A 20,773-nucleotide genomic window follows, 5' to 3' on the forward strand; every position below is an offset into this window, starting at 1 on the left:
GATGTGCAAGGCATGCCAGAAATCATCTAGGGACTCACCGTTGAGTTGCTGTCTCGTGGACAGGAGGTGCCTGGCGTACAGTTGATTGACTGGCCGAACGTAATGTCCCTTCAGGAGCTCCATTGCTTCGGAGTAAATGGGCGCATCCCGGATGAGAGGAAAAATGTCAGGGCTCACCCGTGAATAAAGGATTGGAGCTTCTGTGCGAGGATTCCTCAGCGGATGTTCGGAGGAAGCTTTCGAAGCAGGCTAGCCAGTGGTCAAAAGCGGATGTAGGGTTGGCTGCTTGAGGGCTCAGATGCAGGCGATCAGGCTTGATGCAAAGATCCATCGCTTTAAAAATCTTTGCTCAATAAATTGATACACTATCAATTACCACAAAGACGAGAGTAGTGGAACAATCGAGGCTTTATTGAGCAAAGATGTTGTGCCTCCTGTAGCTGCCACCAGAATGGCTGCAGCACCGGTGAGCACACACATTTATACGCCGCCTACTGGGCGGAGCCAGCAGGCAGGGATTTACCCATGTACCTCTAGTATATGTGTCGTACCGTTATACATATAATACAGCCAGTGGTGACTACCACAATACCCTTTTTCCTTTTAAAAAAAATTTTACTCATGCCTTTCCTCGCACTATTCTATCTTTCATCAAGCTCTTAATTCACTCTCTCTCACTTGGGTGAATCCCGCCTTGCTCCTCCTTCCAATGAAAAGCGACCTTTGGTCAGTTTACCATCCATTACACTACACTGGATTTTCCAGCACTTGCAGCCTTAGAAGGACAGGCCAGGTTAGCAGATGGTTATCACAACCATCCTGCAGACTCCAGGCTCTCTGTGAGCAATGCCGCAGGAGATGATGTTCGCTGAAGCTCAGCCTTCAGTATTGTCTATTTAAATAAAGCACTGCTTCCTGAGCAATCTGAGTCTGTGGAAGGGATGTGTGGATTAAAGTGATTTAGCTGCATTCCCTGAATCCTTTTCCTCATTAACATGGCTAAGTGAAATTTGTTGCTGTTGATCAGTATATCTGAGTGTCATTCAGTTTTGGCTGATGGTGGCCAGATGATGTTTAATTTAAACTTTACTTACACAGACAGGAAATTGAATTCTCTCCCATCCTTACAATTTAGAAAGGATTTATGTAATCTGGTCATCTCGCCCAAAGTGAATTATTGTAATGTGGCTGGAATAGATATCAGATATAGTGTTGACTCATCATTGTTCCTGAAATTCAGCTATGTGTACACAGATGACTGTTAACTCTTCAACCAACAGCACATTTTCAACATGTTCTAGTAGACTGACCCTTGACCATTGTGCAACGGCTGTGTCTCCTATCAAGTACAGTTGTTTATAAATGTCGGATCGGATGCCAAACTGAGGCTGTGCCTGCTCCGCCAGTTGAATGTAAAAGATCGCATGACGTTATTGGAAGACGAGCAGGGGAGCTCTGCACGGTTATCCTGGCCAATGTTCACCCCTCAAAACAACAGCGCTAAAGGAAAAAAAGATTAATTATCTGGTCATTTATCCCTTTGGTGTTTATGGGATCTTGCTGTTCATGAATGGGCTGCTGCCTTCCCTGTACCACAACACTGATCCAGCCTCAAATGTGGCCGCAGAGCGATTTGGAGATGTCTTGATGTCGTCTTGTGTGTCTCACGAGCGTGTTACTTTTTACTTTTTCGTTTCATTTCTGTATCATATTGGGAAAGGTCAGACTTTCACCTTTTTCCTCTCCTGGTGAACATCGACCCTAAACTCCTGCTGGGGAATGGCTCTGTGCCTAAGCAACTTTCCAGGAGCCCCCTTGAATGGCCATGCCTAACATTTGACAATCGTTGAGAGGTCTTTCTTTCCATCATCATTCTCTGGGTATGGACATCGTGGCTTGGCCAGCTTTCCGCACCCATCCCTTGTTGCCCTTGAAAAGCAAATGGTGAACTACCTCCTTGAACTGCTGTGCTCCCATGTGGCGAATGGTGTCCCCCTGAAGTGCTACTGGGGAGGACGCTCCAGATTTCCATTGGTACAGTGAACAAATGATACGTCTGGATGGTGTTTGGCGAGGAGGGGAACTTGGAAGCAATGGTGTTCCCTTGTGTCTGCCGTCCTTTTATTTTCAGTATCAGCAGTAAGATTCTGGATTTAGACACGTAAAGCTGACAGATGCTTTCATTCCCCTAGTTGCTGACAGAAAGGCTAGAACTATAGCTGAGTGTACTCGGTGTGTTCCTTTAACCCTTCCGGCTATTTCTATTTGGCTGTATAAAGCTACCTGTTATTGCACAGTACAGCTCCTGCACAGTTTAATTGCTCGACATAGTCCCTGGCTGAATGTAGAAAGGTGAGGCTGTATTGAATGAGAATGAAAGAACCATTTGAAGGGACAATAGATGTTATTTTGAGTGGCCTGTTCTGGGTCTAAAGGGAATTTGGTGAATTTTCAATGTGTCTGAAGCTGAATGGCTCTGTGCACTTTCAGGACTTACAACGTTTCTTTTTTTGAGGCTTACAAATCTCCCAATTGTAGCTGGCTCATGGTCCAGTTAAGATTACACAACACGCAGCTGTTTCGACGTTGGTCCTCCCGCCAGGCAGAATTCTAGAATGCTACAGCCCAGGAGGAGACCATTCGGCCAGTCATGCCTGTGCTGGCCCTTTGGAAGAGCTGCCCAATTCGTCCCTGCCCTACTTTTTTCCCCGTAGCCCTGCAGCGCTTCGCTCTTCAAAGATTTGTCCAGTTCCCTTCGACCGTCACTGCTTCCATCACCATTTCAGGCAGCGAATTCCGGGTGACAACAGCTCGCTGGGTAAACAAACTCCCCCTTCATGCCGCCTCTGATTCATTAGCCAGTGATCTTCAATGAGTGTGTCTCTCTGATTCCCAGCCTTCCTGCCTTCTCCTTATTTACTCTATTGGAACCCTTCATTTTGAGCGTCTCTATTACATCTCCCCTCACCCTTCTTTGCTGAAAAGAGAGTAATCCCAGCTTCTCCAATCTCGCCACATCAACTGAAATCTCTCATCCCTCATACCATTCTGGGAAAACTCCACCACACCTTCTCCAAGGCCTTGACATCCTCCCTGAAGTGCAGCGCCAGAATTGGACACACGATTCCAGCTGGGGCCTGCTGTTTATAAATATTTAGCATCGCTTGCTTGCTCTTGTACCCTATTAGTAAAACCACGGACCCCCTTTGTAGTTTTGTTTTTTAAGCAGGCTTCTGAACTGGTCCTACACCTTCCAAGATTTGTGTACATGTACCCCCCGACCTCTCTTAGTTTAAAAATTTTTTAAAAAAATAAATTTACTGTACCCAATTCATTTTTTCCAATTAAGGGGCAATTTAGCGTGGCCAATCCACCTACCCTGCACATCTTTGGGTTGTGGGGGGCGAAACCCACGCAAGCACGGGCAGAATGTGTTAGTTAGATAATAGCTGGGGCTGAACAGCCACAGGAAACAACCAGCAGAAGGGTAGCAGGAGCAATTCAGTGTTACTTGGATGAGCAGCAGTGAACTAGCTCCCCTCATCCTCCCAATCTGTCACAGCCTCCCTTGGTCGTGGCAGCTGGTCGGTGAGAGTGAATAGATGAGTGGAGTGGGTCAGCTGGGGTGTTGCCCCTGCTCCAGACTCTCAATTACCCATTGGTTGTGGTGATTGACCTTCATCTGTTTTACTCCATGGAAAATCATGGGGCAAATTGAGTTGCACCTTACTCAAAGCTGTGTCTTTTCACACGTAGTGTGGTGTTCTTTGTGTTGCGAAATTCAGGATGGTTGGTGTAATGTTCACAAAGACCACAAAATAGCTTTAACTTGAACAAAGCTATAAACTTATTAATACTACTAATTTGGATTCGACACTTACTCCTATATAATACACAGTTGATAATTAACACAATTTGCACTCATCTACTACTAATCTCTACACTATTACATTAACTATGATCTGCTCTCACTCACACTATCATTCCTTCAGTCTGTACTCCAGCTATTTCCTTTAGTTCTCTCCCCTAAGGCTTAGCATCAATGTCTTATATACTTGTACCCCTAGTGGTTGATTTAGACATTTCATTAACGCTTGCAGTTCTTACAGTTATGATAATGTCACACCGAGTTGTGCTGTTGGCTTAGCATGTGTCAACATTTCATTTCTATATTTCCTATGACCTGATGAGAAATGGAAGGATCGTGGGAGACAGCGATTGCACAGTAATTATTGGCTGTAAACTGCTTGGAGATATGCTGGGGTCGTGAAAGACACTGCATAAATTGTAAGATTTTTAAAATAGTTAGTCCAGTCACACAACTAGCAGTAGTACAATGGCTCAATGGTCTCCTTCTGTACTCTGTCTTCCATGATTCATTCCAATCTAATCAGTTCTCCTCTGAACTTGGGTTTCTCTTCCTTTCACATGGACTGTGTTGAAATCCAGACAGACCACCTCACCTCTAAACCCTCACTTTCCCATTACATCCTTGGTTCCCGCAGGCATGAAAGTCCCTCAACCTTTTCTGCCCATTGTAATGTACACTGGTTGCATTGCCCAAAAGATTTCTCCCCCACACTCCCTCATCGAAAAATAGTGGCATGATTGGTAAGGCGGGCCAAAATCGATTGACTGGGGTGATCCAACCGGGTGTCTTTGAGGTTCATCGTGCTCTTACCTAGGGACTTTCAAGATCCTGTTGCATCATTGCCAAGCGTTGATCATTAAGCAAGGTTGACTCTTAACTGTCCTCTGCAACCTTAATTAACTCAGTTGCATGCGTAAATATTCAAGCCTCAGGTTAGTCAGTCTACTGAAAGAAAACAAACCAAACACTGTTGTTTACTTCTAAAGGGATTAAAGCATTAAGATTATGTTAAATTTGTATAGAACTGTGCTTGGAGTGCTCATCTGCATATTACAAAAAAGATTTAGATAAGGTGCAAAGAAAATTCATAAGGATGATCCCAGAACTGAAAGGTTAATAGAAAAGCCTGAACAGTTTGATGGGGTAGACGGAGCGAAAATGTTTCCACTTGTGCGGCGAGAGTAAAAGTAAAGGCCCCAGATGTCGGCTTATCATTGATGAACCAATGGGAGAAATGTCCTATTCAGGGGAAATGTCTTTACCCAAAGAGGGGTGGGAATGTGGAATTTACCAACACAAAGGTGGGGGAGGTAGTGGGTTTCCCGGTCCTGCTGGAAATCCATGGTCTTTTGGCTGTGTGGCTGAATCGCCCGCAGTGTTCCCGCCCCTGGAACATTCCGGTCAAAGAGTAGGCGAGGCGTACAGCAGAGATGTTTAAAGGGAAGTTAGGTAAACCCGTGAGGAGACAAAGGAGTAAAATGTTATGCTGACGATTTGGGAGGAGGCTCATGTGGCGCATAAGGACCAGCATGGAGCAGTCGGGCTGAATGGCCTGTTTCTCCACTCTAGACTTTACATAGAAATGTTACATCGATGGGCCCCCGTGTGTGTGTGTGATGCTTCCTATACATTTAATCATATTTATGATCACTTTAAAACCATCTGCTTTTTGGAGAATGGAAGAGGAAGGGGAGCAACATAAATGGTACAATTAGGAATGACCCTTGGCTCAGGAGCTATTACAGCTTTCGGTTACTTATCCAAATTATATTTACCTATTCTCATGTGACTCATCAATAATGGGCCTAATTCAATTGCTGCCACTGATCCATTTGCTGTTTGCGACGGGATGTTATTTTAAAGACAAGATCTTTTGAGGCATGCACTGCCGCTTTGCTTTGTGTGTTGGTGAATCAGTGGAAAGCGGATGAACAGATTAGGGCAGAATCCACTAAAAAGACTTGTTGGGGGATGGGATGAGTGGAAAGTTAATTCGCCGTTGGTTTCCGATGGGAGACCGTGGGTTGGAGCTCAGTTTCTCATGCATCCACCTGCAGGAGTAGGAAAAGCTGCAACCATTTTGAACCTTGTTAACATGCGGTGAAATCAGCCAGAGTGTTCCGATGAAGAGCTAAACGGACGCGAAACGTAGGCCGGGATTTTCCATTGACTTTCAGCGGGACTGGATGATCCCGGCAGTGGGCGGGGCTGGAAAATCCCGCCCACTGACACCGAAGCACGGTAGCATAAGTGGATAGCACCGTGACTTCACAGCGCCAGGGTCCCAGGTTCGATTCCCCGCTGGATCACTGTCTGTGCGGAGTCTGCACGGTCTCCCCGTGTCTGCGTGGGTTTCCTCCGGGTGCTCCGGTTTCCTCCCACAGTCCAAAGACATGCAGGTTAGGTGGATTGGCCATGCTAAATTGCCCTTGGTGTCCAAAAAGGTTAGGAGGGTTATTTGATTATGGGGATAGAGTGGAAGTGAGACTTAAGTGGGTTGGTGCAGACCCAATGGGCCGAATGGCCTCCTTCTGCACTGAATATTCTGCGTTTGCTCTCCTTACAGATGCTGCCGGACCTGCTGAATGTTTCCTACATTCTCTTTTTCATTTTCTCATTTCCAGCTTCCGCAGTAGCCTGCCTATTTTACACTTGCTCCTCGGTACCTGTCCAGATACAGGCTGGGCTGCGATACTGTCCGTGGCTGAAGAAAGCTGCTAACCCCGCCCCCCCTCCTCAGGTTGAGCATGAATAATGCTGAGTGGAGCTGAACTGACGGCAAATAGGACAAGGCATTGGGGAAAGTGAGGCTGGGCCTAGAATTTCTTTGGAGCCAATTTCACCCACTGCTACTTCAACGAAAGGGCCTCGTAAACCTTGCTTAGAGATGTTAATGGGGTTTCCATTGTATTCCCAACAAGTTTCCTCAACGGATTGGGGTCAGCTCGGAGAAAATCCCAAGGCTTTGTGTTCAAAAGATTTTTGTCCTCCAGTTGGAGAAAAGTAAACCCAACCGCTAAGGCTGTCAAACTGTAGATGTTAAGCACGGCATTTGCTCTCCATGAATGTGCTGTCCTCATTCTAATCACATCCTGTCAAGGGTTTGACTCAATTTTGTTTCCTCTGGAGGGACAGTCCAGAACAAGGGGGAAAGAAATCTTAAATCCTGAGCTTGCCATTCAGGGGTAATCAAAGAATCCCTACAGTGCAAAAGGAGCCATTTGAGTCTGCACCGACCCTCTGAAAGAGCACCCACCTAGGCCCAATCCCCTACACTCACTCCGTATCCCCACTTAACCTTTGGACACTAAGGGACAATTTAGCACATTCAATCCACCTAACCTGCACATCTTTGGATTGTGGGAGGCACCTGGAGGAAACCCACGCAGACACGGGGAGAACTTGCAAACTCCACACAGACAGTCATCCGAGGTCGTAATCGAACCCGGGCCTTGCGCTGTGGGGCAGCCGTGCTAAACACTGTGCCACCGTGCCGTCCCTCGGCACCTCGTCACACAAAGGGGAGGGGAAATCTGGAACTCTCTCCCCGAAAAGCTGTGGAAGCTGGGGGTCAAATGAACAGTTCAAAACGGGGACCAAGGTATTTTTGTGACACGTGGAGGGGCATGGAGCCAGTAAGGCAACTAAATTGAGTTGAGATTGTGGATCCATCATGATCTGATTGAATGGTGAATCAGACTCTTGGAGCTGACCTGAGAATCTGAAAAATGTAGCAGGAAAATTAAGGCCGGCAGGCTGACAGGACTGACTTCCTGGCTTCACTCGTGTCCCAGGCACTGATCAGACATCGGGCAAGGTGAAGAACGGGAATGGAAGAGAATGTGGGAAGCTGCAGGCTGTCAGTCATTAGTGTCCAGTTGCAGAAAGGCCGACTGAAGGCTTTGTTTCCTTTTCAGAAGTGGGCCATTTTGAAATGAAAGCGTTTGACTGATGGGGCCCTGTTGAGAACAGATATCAAGCTGAAGTTGCTTCCACGCGCCAGGGAGACGGGGAAGAGAAGAGAGTCAAGCTGACCATCTGGTAAGAAAGATTTATATATTTACACACCGGTCAAATCAGTTTGCATAATCATTACAACATCAAAACATTGTTTGGCCCACTGTGGGTGAAGATATCACATCCAAATCCAGGCTGGTGATTGACTGCGGCCTATCTGTGCAGCCCAGGCATGTCCTTTTGAAGAGCAGTTTATTGATCCCAATGAGGTGCACGGCAGAGCACGCAATGCCCGCAGGACTATTGGGTTTGTTGCAGTTGGTGGGTGATGTGCGGGTGCACCACATATATTGGATAAGGAAGAGACCGGTTTACTCATCAATCAAATGGCAGCGCCGCTCTTTGCCACCCAAAGCTTTCCTAAACATCAAATTAACCGGATTACTGGAGTGATACCAGTGTAAGACCAGCAGCCTGTAAGTGGCTGGCATTGGATTGAGAAAAATTGGGCAAATATATTGATGATGGTAATTATCTAGTGTCACAAAAGACGTTTGGGACTCTCCATTTTTGACACTAAATGACGCCGAAGGAAGACAGAAGGTTTGAATAGTTTCATAGTCTCTCGTTCATGATTCCCGTCCCTGGCTTTCCCATTTCCACAGATTTTTGCCCCTCTTCTCCACACCCCTCCCTGCCCTGAAATTCAGATTCCGCATGTGTCAGCTGTTCTCTTATTCTTTATCAGGCTGGTAATCGGTGATGTTAAGGCAATGGATTTCACAGCTTGCTGATCAACAGAGCGATGCAGTGCCTCGGGAGCACGGTTCCTCCCTTGTTTCCTCTCCACAGACTCAGACCATCAGATAGGGACTTATTCCTTTGTTTAAGAAGGGTAGCAAGGATAATCCAGGGAACTACAGGCCAGTGAGCCTTACGTTAGTGGTAGGGAAATTACTGGAGAGAATTCTTTGAGACACGATCTACTCCCATGTGGAAGCAAATGGACGTATTAGCGAGAGGCAGCACGGTTTTCGAAGAGGTCACAAAGATGATTGATGCAGGTAGGGCAGTGGATGTTGTCTATATGGACTTCAGTAAGGCCTTTGACAAGGTCCCTCATGGTAGACTGGTACAAAAGGTGAAGTCACACGGGATCAGGGGTGAGCTGGCAAGGTGGATTCAGACCTGGCTAAGTCATAGAAGGCAGAGAGTAGCAACGGAAAGGTGCTTTTCTGATTGGAGGGCTGTGACTAGTGGTGTTCTGCAGGGATCAGAGCTGGGACCTTTGCTGTTCGTAGTAAATATAAATGATTTGGAGGAAAATGTAACTGGTCTGATTAGTAAGTTTGCAGACGACACAAAGGTTGGTGGAATTGCGGATAGCGACGAGGACTGTCAGAGGATACAGCAGGATTTAGATTGTTTGGAGACTTGGGCGGAGAGATAGCAGATGGAGTTTAATCCGGACAAATGTGAGGTAATGCATTTTGGAAGGTCTAATGCAGGTAGGGAGTAGACAGTGAATGGTAGAACCCTCGAGTATTGACAGTCTGAGAGATCTAGGTGTACAGGTCCACAGGTCACTGAAAGGGGCAACACAGGTGGAGAAGGTAGTCAAGAAGGCATACGGCACGCTTGCCTTCATTGGCTGGGGCGTTGAGTATAAAAGTTGGCAAGTCATGTTGCAGCTGTATAGAACCTTAGTTAGGCCGCACTTGGAATATAGTGTTCAATTCTGGTCGCCACGCTACCAGAAGGATGTGGAGGCTTTAGAGAGGGTGCAGAAGAGATTTACCAGGATGTTGCCTGGTATGGAGGGCATTAGCTATGAGGAGAGGTTGAATAAACTCGGTTTGTTCTCACTGGAACAACGGAGGTTGAGGGGCGACCTGATAGAGGCCTACAAAATGATGAGGGGCACAGACCGAGTGGATAGTCAGAGACTTTTTCCCAGGGTATAGGGGTCAATTACTAGGGGGCATAGGTTTAAGGTGCGAGGGACAAGGTTTAGAGGAGATGTACTAGGCAAGTATTTCACACAGAGGGTAGTGGGTGCCTGGAACTCGCTGCCGGAGGAGGTTGTGGAAGCAGAGATGACAGTGACGTTTAAGGGGATCTTGACAAATACATAAATAGGATGGGAATAGAGGGATACGGATTCCAGAAGTGCAGGATCCCTCCTGTGAGGTGCTGCGGAGGGGTGGGGGTGGTGGTGGTGGTTGGGGTGCGCGTGGAGTTCCGGCGGGCGCCAGGTCCCGTAGGGAGACCGTATCTTGTCGGCCGTCAGGGAACGCCACGTCGGCGTACTGGGGGTTAGCGTGCAGCGGATGGAACCTCTCGACCAACGGGTCCGACTTGTGCGCCCGCACGTGTTTTCGGAGCAGGATGGGTCCGGGTGTTGCTAGCCAGGTCGGGAACGTGGTCCAGGAGGAGGACTTCCTGGGGAAGACAAGGAGACGTTCATGAGGTGTCTGATTGGTGATCGTTCAGAGCAATGACCGGATGGAGTGGAGGGCCTTGATGACGGTGGTGGCAGTCATGTCGGGACAGGGGTTGGTGAAGGGGAACCGGGAGTACTCGTCAATCATGTTCAGGAAGTACGTGTTGCGGTCGGTGGAGGGGAGGGGGCCTTTGAAGTCCATGCTGAGGCGTTCAAAGGGACGGGAAGCCTTTATCAGGTGCGCTCTCTCTGGCCGGTAGAAGTGCGGTTTGCACTCTGCGCAGATTTGGCAGTCCCTGGTGGCTGTCCTGGATGGAATAGGGCAGGTTGCGGGTCTTAACAAAGTGGAAAAAGCGAGTGACCCCGGGGTGGCAGATGTCCTCGTGGAGGGCTCAGAGGCGGTCCACTTGTGCGATGGCATATGTGCCGCGCGACAGGGCGTCAGGAGGCTCGTTTAGCTTCCCGGGACGATACAAGATCTCGTAGTTGTAGGTGGAGAGATCTATCCTCCACTGAAAGATCTTGTCGTTTTTTTATATTGCCCCGCTGTGCATTATCGAACATGAACGCCACCGACCGTTGGTCAGTGAGGAGAGTGAATCTCCTGCTGGCCAGGTAATGCCTCCAATGTCTCACAGCTTCTACTTTGGCTTGGGCCTACTTTTCGACTGAGGAGTTGCGGATTTCGGAAGCATGGAGGGTACGGGAGAAGAAGGCCATGGGTCTGCCCGCTTGGCTGAGGGTGGCCGCCAGAGCTACGTCAGACGCGTCGCTCTCGACCTGGAAGGGGAGGGACTCATCGATGGCGTGCATCGTGGCCTTTGCAATGTCTGCTTTGATGCGGCTGAAGGCCTGGCGGGCCTCCATTAATGGGGAAGGTTGTGGACTGGATCAGGGGACGGGCTTTGTCTGCGTGGTTAGGAACCCACTGGGCGTAGTATCTAAAAAACCCGAGGCAGCGCTTCAGGGCCTTGGGGCAGTGAGGGAGGGGGAACTCCATAAGGGGGCGCATGCGTTCAGGGTCGGGGCCTATAACTCCATTTCGCACTACGTAGCCGAGAATGGCTAGACGGTCGGTGCTAAATACGCATTTATCCGTATTGTACGTTAAGTTAAGGATTTTAGCGGTCTGGAGGAATTTTCGGAGGCCCCTCCATCCCAGCAAATCCGTCTCCGGGCCACCCGGGAGGAGAAGACCAGAACATCGGCCTCTCTTCCCCCACCTTGGCCTCCGGATCTTCCGATACCCCAAATATTGCCAATTCTGGACTCGGAGTCACCCTTCCTTCCAGGACCTCTGACATAACGTTTGAAAATCCCCTCAACTTCGGACATGCCCAGAACATATGTACATGATTGGCCGGGCTTCCCCCACAGCGTCCGCACCTATCATCCACTTCCTCAAAAAAATCTGCTCATCCGGGCTACCATCATGTGGGCACTATGAACCACCTTAAACTGGATCAGGCAAGTCTGGCACAAGACGAGGATGAATTAACTCTCTTCAGAGCCTTTTCCCATAATTCGCTTTCCAACTCTCCTCCCAGCTCCTCTTCCCACTTCCACTTCCCCGATAGGGACTTCTTCCCACTCCATCAACTCATTATATATCTCTGAGACCCTCCCCTCCTCAACCCCGGTTTTTGACATCACTTTATCCTGTCGTCCTCTCAGGAGGAGGCGAGGAAAGCTTGGAACCTGCCTCTGGACAAAGTCCTGTACCTGTAGGTACCGGAACCCATTCCCACCCAGCAACTCAAACTCCTCCTCTAATGCCTCCAGGCTCGGGAAACCCTCCTCAATGAAGAGATTCCCAGATCTCTCGATCCCTGCCCGCTTCCACCTCCTAAAGTCCCCATCCAGCCCCCCCCACCCCCCTTTGATTGTCACAGGTCGGTGACCACACTGACGCCTCCTCCAATTCCACGTGTTGTCTCCATTGTCCCCACACCCTCGGGGCTGCCACTACCACTGGGCTCGTGGAGTAACCAGCCGGCGAGAACGGCAGGGGCGCAGTCAATAAAGCCTCCAAATTCGTACCCTTACAGGATGCCGCCTCTACTCTCTCTCCCAAACCGACCCCTCCCCCACACCGACCCCTCCCTCACTACCCACTTCCTGACCATCGATATGTTGGCCGCCCAGTAATAATTAATAAAGCTCGGGGGAGACCAGACTCCCTCTCTGCGGCACCATTCCAGGAGTTCCTTCTTCACCCTCGGGGTTTTACCAGCCCACACACAACCCGAGATCGCCGCATTCATTTTCCTAAAAAAGGCCTTTGGGACAAAAATCGGGAGACACTGAAAAAAAACCCAGCTGCCTCGGGAGGACTGTCATTGTCACCGTCTGCACCTTCCCGCCAGTGTCAGCGGGAGCAAGTCCCAGCTGCGGAAATCCCTTTTCATCTGATCGACTGCTTTACCCAGATTTAACTTCTGGAGCTGGATTCCCAGATACCTAAAGCACCTCCCCACCACCTTCAAAGGTAACTCCCTCAGTCTCCTTTCCTGCCCCTGTGCCTGAAGCGCAAACACCTCGCTCTTTCCCATGTTTAACTTGTAGCCTGAAAACCGCCCAAATTCTTCCAGCGTCTCCATAATTCCAGCTCCCCACCCCCCAAAAGCTTGTCTGTGATATAAAGCGTCCGCGTAGAGCGAGAACCTGTGCTCCACCCCCCTCTCACTATCCCCCACCAAACATTCGATGACCCAAGGGCCATTGCCAAGGGCTCTATGGCCAGGGCAAACAGTATGAAATGAAATGAAATGAAAATCGCCTATTGTCACAAGTAGGCTTCAAATGAAGTTACTGTGAAAAGCCCCTAGTCGCCACATTCCGGCGCCTGTTCGGGGAGGCTGGTACGGGAATTGAACCGTGCTGCTGGTCTGCCTTGGTCTACTTTAAAAGCCAGCGATTTAGCCCTGTGCTAAACTCTGTGCAGGGCAAGTGGGCACCCCTGTCTTGTCCCCCTAGAGAGACTAAAATATTCTGACCGGACCCGGTTGGTTCTTACATTCGATGCAGACTCAATGGGCCGAATGGCTTCCTTCTGCACTGTAGGGATTCTAACCTAATCAATTCTAATCAACCCAGTTCCTGCCTTTCCCCAATTATCTGTATTGGTGGCATTGCTTGAGGGAAAAATATCGATCAGGGTACCATAGTACACTCCCTCATTCTATATTAAAATAGTGAGTTATGATCTTGTCTGCTGGAGAGGACAACGGTTTGTTGGCAGTTTCAATAATGCGGTACTAAGAGAGTACCGTGTCATGCTCTGATTGTCAGTGCTTCATACTCTACTTCGTTCTGCGCTGGGGTTCCGGGCTATAGCCTCTAGAATGGGATTTGAACTGAGAAACCCTTAGCCCTGCGGCAAGGGGATACCCACTGTTGACAGGTGCCTCATAGATTGGGGAGTAGGGGAGAGTATAATTTCCTTTTCCCCAGGCCTTTCAGACACACTCGGGAGTTTGGAAATTTAACAGGGTCATTCGTCAGATGAGCAATGGAGTGGGATGACACCAGTCCTCGTCGCAATTCCCATCTGCCAAAAACGAGCGCAGGAGCTTAGGCATGGCACCCGAGGGGCTGCTAATAGCCTGTGCGACCAGACCCAGGAAACTGTTAGCACTTTGTGGCGCAAAGTAAAATCTGATTTAAAAACCATCCAGGATTCCCTCGTGGCTGGTGCTGCATTTTATTGCTGCAGGTTCAACTCTCGCCCAAGAAATGAATCTATATGTATAAATATTTGTACGTGGCAATGAAACTCCTGCTGTTTCAGTGATGATTATTCGGTTCCAGTGGCTGCCTGCTTTCTGGTGCCTGTTGAAGAAGAGCTTCAATAGGAACACAGCTGAAAGTGTTGTACTGTGTCCCTGACCACGCAACCGTGTCTAACCACTCCATAATGGTGCGCATCACACAATGTGCTTCCCTCGTCAGTGCTATTCATCCACTTGTTTGTTGTAAAGGAATGCACAAGGGTGGAAAAGAACAAGCCAAGCTTTTCTGGGCCCCATCGTTTTGTTTTCAAAAGTAAGAAGAGAGCAGCATTTGAAACGTTGTTTGAAGGTGAGCCAGCCTTTCTTCTCCCTCCCTTCCCTCAAAACCCTGTGAGTTGACTGTTTCCATTGAAGTCACTGCAGCTGAGAGAGACCACATACCCCCTATTGAACCCCCTCAACTTCTGCCAACTGGGACACAACGCAATCTGCAAGTCTTTACTCTGAGTCTCCAAGTCCAGTTTTGTTCATTTTTTTCTCTCTCTCCTGAAGGTGCTGCCCGTTTGTGGACTAAATTCTACCAGCCATCAGCTGCCATTTAGTAGTCACCAGAGTGACCATTCAATCAAGACAACGACAAGTTGTGTTTATATGGGCCTTTGACGCATCTCGAGGGCCTTTGCAGCACCGTAATCGAACTAAATCTGACACTGGTTTGTCATCGGTGACCTTGGGAGATGGGTTCATTCACTTGCTCATAGAGGTTGTTGCTTGGGGGCATCTTAAAGGAAAAGAGAGGGACGGAGAGCTTTTGAGAGGGAATTGCAGTTTCGTAGGGCCCAGTTGACTCAAGGTATCGACAATGGAAACCAGAATGCGAATGAGACTGAATTGGAGGAATGCAAAGTTCTGCCGGAGGTTAGCGAGACAGTGAGGAGCGAGACCACCCCCATGAAGAGGATGAGAATTTTGATCAAGGCATTTCTGGACTGGGAACCAATGTAAGGGTTGTCATCAGTAGCTTGTGCTCCCCAATGGGGTAAAGGTGCAGCCATTTTGTGCTCTGCTAAAGCCTCTGTACTGTTATCCCAGCGCCCCCCCCCCCCCCCCATGGTCATGTGTGTGAAGTTTAAATAAGGAGATGTTTTGTGTGGTTCAGCAATCTGCAGAAGCTAATGGTATCCTCTGAAGTCACTGACTTTGACTACTTTGGTGCTCTGACACCTCAGGTCGCAGTGCACGGCAATATTCCAACTGTAATCGACCTCCGTCACTTACAACAAGCTGCCAATAGAAAGAGTAACAGTCCGATCGTTTGAAGTCTTCAAGACCTATCTGTAGGAGGGTTTTCCAAGGCCTGAGAATTGAGCCAGCCTTAACGTGGGCTTCATCCCTCATTGTTAGGCCTTAGCTTAATAAACAGAGCAGACACCCATTGTTCATTAGGGACAGGATGGCAGAACTGGCATCCTCTTTACTCCATGTTTCAGAGGTAGAGGGTATCAGATGTGGCTTCCTTTTCACTTCATGGATTGATCCAGAGGATATTGGGGGTCACGATGTAATCTGCTCACCGCACACCTGTGTCTCAAAAGCATGGGCAAGTTAGCTAGCCTAAATCCCATCATGCATTATGGCCACTGCTTGTAGCTCGAGTTTACATGATTATCACTGCTATGTAGAAAATACAGGTTTAATGGTTAATAATGATTACCCAGTACACTTTCTATAATTAATGTCAATCCGTAATAAACAAACTTATTCCGAACGACTCTAGTGGCATCCTAGCTATTCAGTTTTAAGCGGTCTCGTCGCTGGATACCCCCTTCACCATCTTTGAATTATTCCCATCGAAAGGTTTGCATTATTAGGAATACCATTTCAGAAGGTCATGTCTGGTTTAGCCGTGTAAATGTTGGCGGAACACGGATATTAGTCTGTGAAGCGGGCACAAAGAAAGCACAGAAGTCCTCTCGTTGTTCCACTACATTTCTGTGGAACCTTTGAATATTTTACTGAACCCCAGTGTTACAAAGTCATAGTCATTGGGTTTTTACAGCAGAGAAAGAGGCCCTTCGGCCATCGTATCCATGCTAGCCATCAAGCACCTATTTACTCTCATCCCATTTTCCACCATTTGTCCGTAGCCTTAAATGCCATGGCATTGCAAGTGCTCATCTAAATACTTACTAAATGTTGAGGGTTCCCGCCTCTACCACCCTTTCAGGCAGCGAGTTCCAGATTCCCACCACCCGCTGGGTGAAAACGTTTTTCCTCACATCCTCTCTAAACCTCCTGTCCCTTACCTTAATTCTACGCCTCCTGGTTATTGACCTCTTTACGAAGAGGAAAAGTTACTTCCTATCTACCCAATCTATATACCTCATAATTTTGTACACCTCAATCAGGCCCCCTCCTCAACCTTCTCTGCTTCGAGGAATACAATCCCAGTCTAAACAGTCTCTCTTCATAACTGGAATGCTCCAGCCCAGGCAGCATCCTGGTGAATCTCCTCTACACCTCTCATGTGCAATCACTTCCTTCCTTTAGTGTGGCGACTAAAACTGCACACAGCACTCCAGCTGTGGCCTAAACAGTGTTTTATACAGCTCCCATCATAACCTCCCTGCTCTTATATTCTATGCCTTGGTTAATAAAGGCAAGTATCCCATACGCCGTCTTAACCTCCTTATCTACCTGTCCTGCTGTATTCAGGGATCTATGGACATGTACACCAAGGTCCCTCTGGTCCTCTGTACTGCCTAGGGTCCTACCATTCATTGTGTGTTCTCTTGCTTTGTTAGTGCTCCCAAAATGCATTACCTCAGGGTTAAACCCAACCACCCGGAGGTTCCTCTCCAAGTCACTCACCACCCTGACTTGGAAATATATCGCCATTCTTTCACTGTCGCTGGGGCAAAATGCTGGCACTCCCTCCCTAACAGCACCTACACCTCAGGGACTGCAGCGGTTCAAGAAGGCAGTTCACCACCACCTTCTGAAGGGCAATTAGGGATGGGCAATACATGCTGGCGTAACCAGCAACGCCCACATTCCGTAAATGAATAAATTACAAAAAAAATCCATTTGCCAGTGTTCTGCTAACCTAACCAGCCCGTCTTTATCATCCTACAATCTATTTATCACGCCACTAATTTTTGCGTCATCCGCAAACTTGCTGATCGTGCCCCTCACATTAACGTCCAGATCATTAATGTCACTAGATCGCAAGATTGTCCTGAAGCCCCCAGCAGGAATGAAAAATTTACCGTAAGAATGCTGTGAGAAAGTCCACAGAGGAAATCCTCAAACAGTGTATTCAATATCTTGAAACATTTTTGTTTATTAGTTATTAACGGTATCAGTGATGGAGAGAAATGGCTGTTTGTCTCAGGATTTACTAGATTAATACCTGGAATGGGTGGGTTGTCTTTTGAGGAGAGATTAGACCGGCTGGGCTTGTATCCGCAGGAGTTCAGAAGAGCAAGAGATGATGTAATTGGAACATATCAGATCCGGAGGGATATTGGCAGATCCGGAGGGATATTGGCAGGGTGGATATGAAGAGGATGTTTTCTCTTGTGAGAGAATCTCGAACTAAGGGTCACTGTTTAAAAATAAGGGGTCGCCTAGTTAAAACTGAGATGTGGAGCAATGTTTCCTCTCAGAGGGCTGTGAGTCTTTGGAACTCACTTCCTCAAAAGGCGGTGGAAGCAGAGCGTTTGAAAACCTTTTGGCAAAGGTAGGTAGGTCCTTGCTAAGCAAGGGGGTGAAAGGTTATCAGGGATAGACCGGAATGTGGGGCTGAGTTTACAATCAGATCGGCCATGATCTTATTGACTGGCGGAGCAGCTTCGAGGGGCCGAGTGGCCTACAACTCCTAGTTTGTATAATCAAAATGGGTAACATAGAAACAACAAATTCAACCATTGCCTTAACATCAGCATTCCTCAGTCACTTTGAGATGATCGCTTTCAATCAATATAAAAGATATCCAATTGTAACGGGGATTGTCAGGTTGGATGCTGAGAGAATGTTTCGCCTTGTGGAGGAATCTAGGATGAAGGGGGACATGGTTACAGATTAGAGGGTCCTCTTCTCCCATTGAAGACGGACGAGGAGGAATTTCTTCTCTGAGGGTCCTAATCTTTGGAATTCTCTTTCCCAGAGAGACGTGGAGACTGGGCGAGGGGTGGTGGGAGGTGCATTGAATATATTCAAGGCTGCGATAGGGCGATTTGGAGAAATTTCCGACTTACAAAGTTAGGATTCATGAGTGGAGGTGGGAAGGACAAAGTAAATTGGAGTTAAGGCCACAGTCAGATCACCAATGATCACATTGAATGGAGGGCTGAAATGCCTACTCCTGCTCCTATTTCTTACAGTATGATCTCAAGTCTTAGTGTATGATTAGATAAAGATTTACAGCAGAAAAACAGGCTGTTCAACCAACAGGATGATGGCAGTACTTAACTAGCTAGCTCTCAATGTCAATTTGCTTTTCAATTGGCTCGGAAGGCTCTGTAGGGAAGGATGCAGTAAGCAAGCAATGGCAGGAATGTGGTGGTAGAGGCCGGGGGTAGGGGTGGGTGGGGAGGGGGGGAGCGGGCACAAATCATTAGAGGGAGGGACCTTGTGATGAAACTCCCTGGAACGTGTCCAACCAGAGCTGGCAAGCTGGATCCCTGCTCATTTTGTTATGTGGTTTATCCCCTCAATGATGTGGCATCCTCTGGTTTATAAGCAGGGTGTGGTGTTTACCAGATAATGGAAGATGCTGCACAGTGCGGTTGAGGTGCCACCTCAGAATCCATTTGCTGTCTTTGAGCAACTGCGCCTCTTAGAAGCCGTGCACACTGAAAATAACCGAGGTGTGAAATAATCATTCCGCTGAACCACAACCTATTCTCAATGACTCTGACTCTCCCAGTTTATCACCCATCTGCTCCTCCATCACCTCTCTCTCACCCATTATTCCACAATATTTTCTCTCTTCACTGGAAGATCTGCCTTCTAAACTTATTTTTGACTACTTTTATATATTACTTATGATCTCGGTTTTAATATATATATATATATAAATATATATAAATATAAATAGTTACTTGATATACTATTGCCAAAAAAAAGACATGCTGTCGAAGCTTTTCATCATGCACTCATCAGGAAACATTTGAGAATGCCAAATTTCAAAGGGACAACAATTTATTCGGAATGATAAGAGAGGTGTGATTGAATGGCAACTCAGCTCTGATTGGTTGAGATATTGCCATGGCGAATACACTGGGGAGCTATTTTCCCCCGTGCTTTTGTTTATTGCAAAGATGACTCCGCGACTGGACAGCATTTGCTGAACAATCCTGAGTGTGCTAAGAAATGCCCACCAATTTAAGATCATCAGCCTGGCTCCAGTTTAGCTCACTTATGCTTGCTAGAAGTAATATATGTTCAGATGCAGGGACCTGCCCTCTGCAGCCAAAAGGAATATGTCCAGACATTGCATTTGCTTTGGGAGGTGGTTTAATAATCCTGCAGCAGTGCCAGCTGAATATATTGTGCGGGCTGGTTTCCACATTAGCCCTAGTGGTCCCTCGGGTGCCACTGCTCCTCAGGGACAGGTGGGCATTTGGTAAAGGGCAGGGGGGGGAGGACTGTTGTAAGCTCCAGTGATTAATGTGGAATGACGATCGCCGTTACAAGAAAACCATTTTTGCTTTTGTAAGAGGCGCGTCCTGAGCTGCCGATGGTCGATAGCTGAGGAACTGGCGCCTGTTGCCTGTCTGTGTTGAAAATATCGCAGCACAATGGTGGGTGCAAGCATCACAGCATACGGCTGACTGACCGGCTGGCTGCTGACGGTGACATTTTTACAAAGAAAAACCTAATCCGCCATAAAAAAAAAGAGTGGCGGGCCAAGGGGTGGAGAGACAGATCTGTGACAACGTTGGAATAGTTAAACTGGAACACACGCAGACTGTTGTTCTTAGATGTGATGCTATTAATTGTCCTGAATGATGTGGGGGGGGGGGGTGGAGGTAGTAAGCTGAGCATTTGTGGGTTTGTTTTGCTCTGTAATGTGGCAAGCAAGCCTTCCAGGCCTTTCCATTTTGCTCTGTTGCATTTTCAGCCGTTCACAGCTGCAGGAGAGGTTTATTTATCGTGCTGCTGTTAACCCTGTGTGCGGTCAGTGCCGTGGCCTGAATGAAACTCTGCTGAGATTTTATCATTTTAGTAACCTGAGCATTACGACTCATTCCTTCCATTCTTTAAATTTATTTGTTATAATCAAATGAAGGGAGTTGGAGTGGAGGCTGGGGGCAGAAGGGAGAGAGAGAGACTGATAGAGAGAGAGAGAGAGAGAGACAGGAGTCATCCAGTTGAGAAACAAAGGGGGTGGGGGAGAAGGCTGCTGCCTTGAATTAGGGTTGCCAACCCTCCAGGATTGGCCTGGAGTCTCCAGGAATTGAAGGTCAGAGGGCACTGCTGCGCGAGAAGCTGCAGAAAAACCATAGAGACATCAAATAATTTTTTGGGTAGTCATTTTCTTTGAACCTTTCTCTTCACCAGAGAGGAAATTATTGGTCGGGGGCGGGGGAAGGCTGTTTTGCTGACAGTCGAGCCAAGCAGTCATGAATCTTTGTTTTGCAGTTGGTGTGGGAGGAAGACGGTGCGTCACACGGATGGATGTTGTTGGCCGACTAATGGCCTGAGCGTGGGGGAAAGTGATGTGCTGAATCCTGCAGGGATACGTTCAATGACAGTTGGCTACCC

General features: G+C 47.9%; 1 protein-coding gene across 22 annotated transcripts in view; it reads left to right on the forward strand.

Annotated features, from left to right (window-relative positions):
- The window catches only part of nrcama (neuronal cell adhesion molecule a), a 529,817-nt gene that overhangs the window by 270,823 nt on the left and 238,221 nt on the right, over positions 1-20,773 (forward strand). For 19 of the 22 annotated variants that reach the window (XM_072484330.1, XM_072484333.1, XM_072484335.1 and 16 more), the window contains one exon: positions 7,789-7,912. The exons of the other annotated variants lie outside the window; for them this stretch is intronic. The gene's annotated coding sequence lies outside the window, so the exon portion shown is untranslated. The remainder of the gene's footprint in view (positions 1-7,788; positions 7,913-20,773) is intronic. 22 annotated transcript variants of the gene reach the window in all.

Source organism: Scyliorhinus torazame, chromosome 19 (assembly GCF_047496885.1).
Source record: "Scyliorhinus torazame isolate Kashiwa2021f chromosome 19, sScyTor2.1, whole genome shotgun sequence".
NCBI classification, from domain to species: domain Eukaryota; kingdom Metazoa; phylum Chordata; class Chondrichthyes; order Carcharhiniformes; family Scyliorhinidae; genus Scyliorhinus; species Scyliorhinus torazame.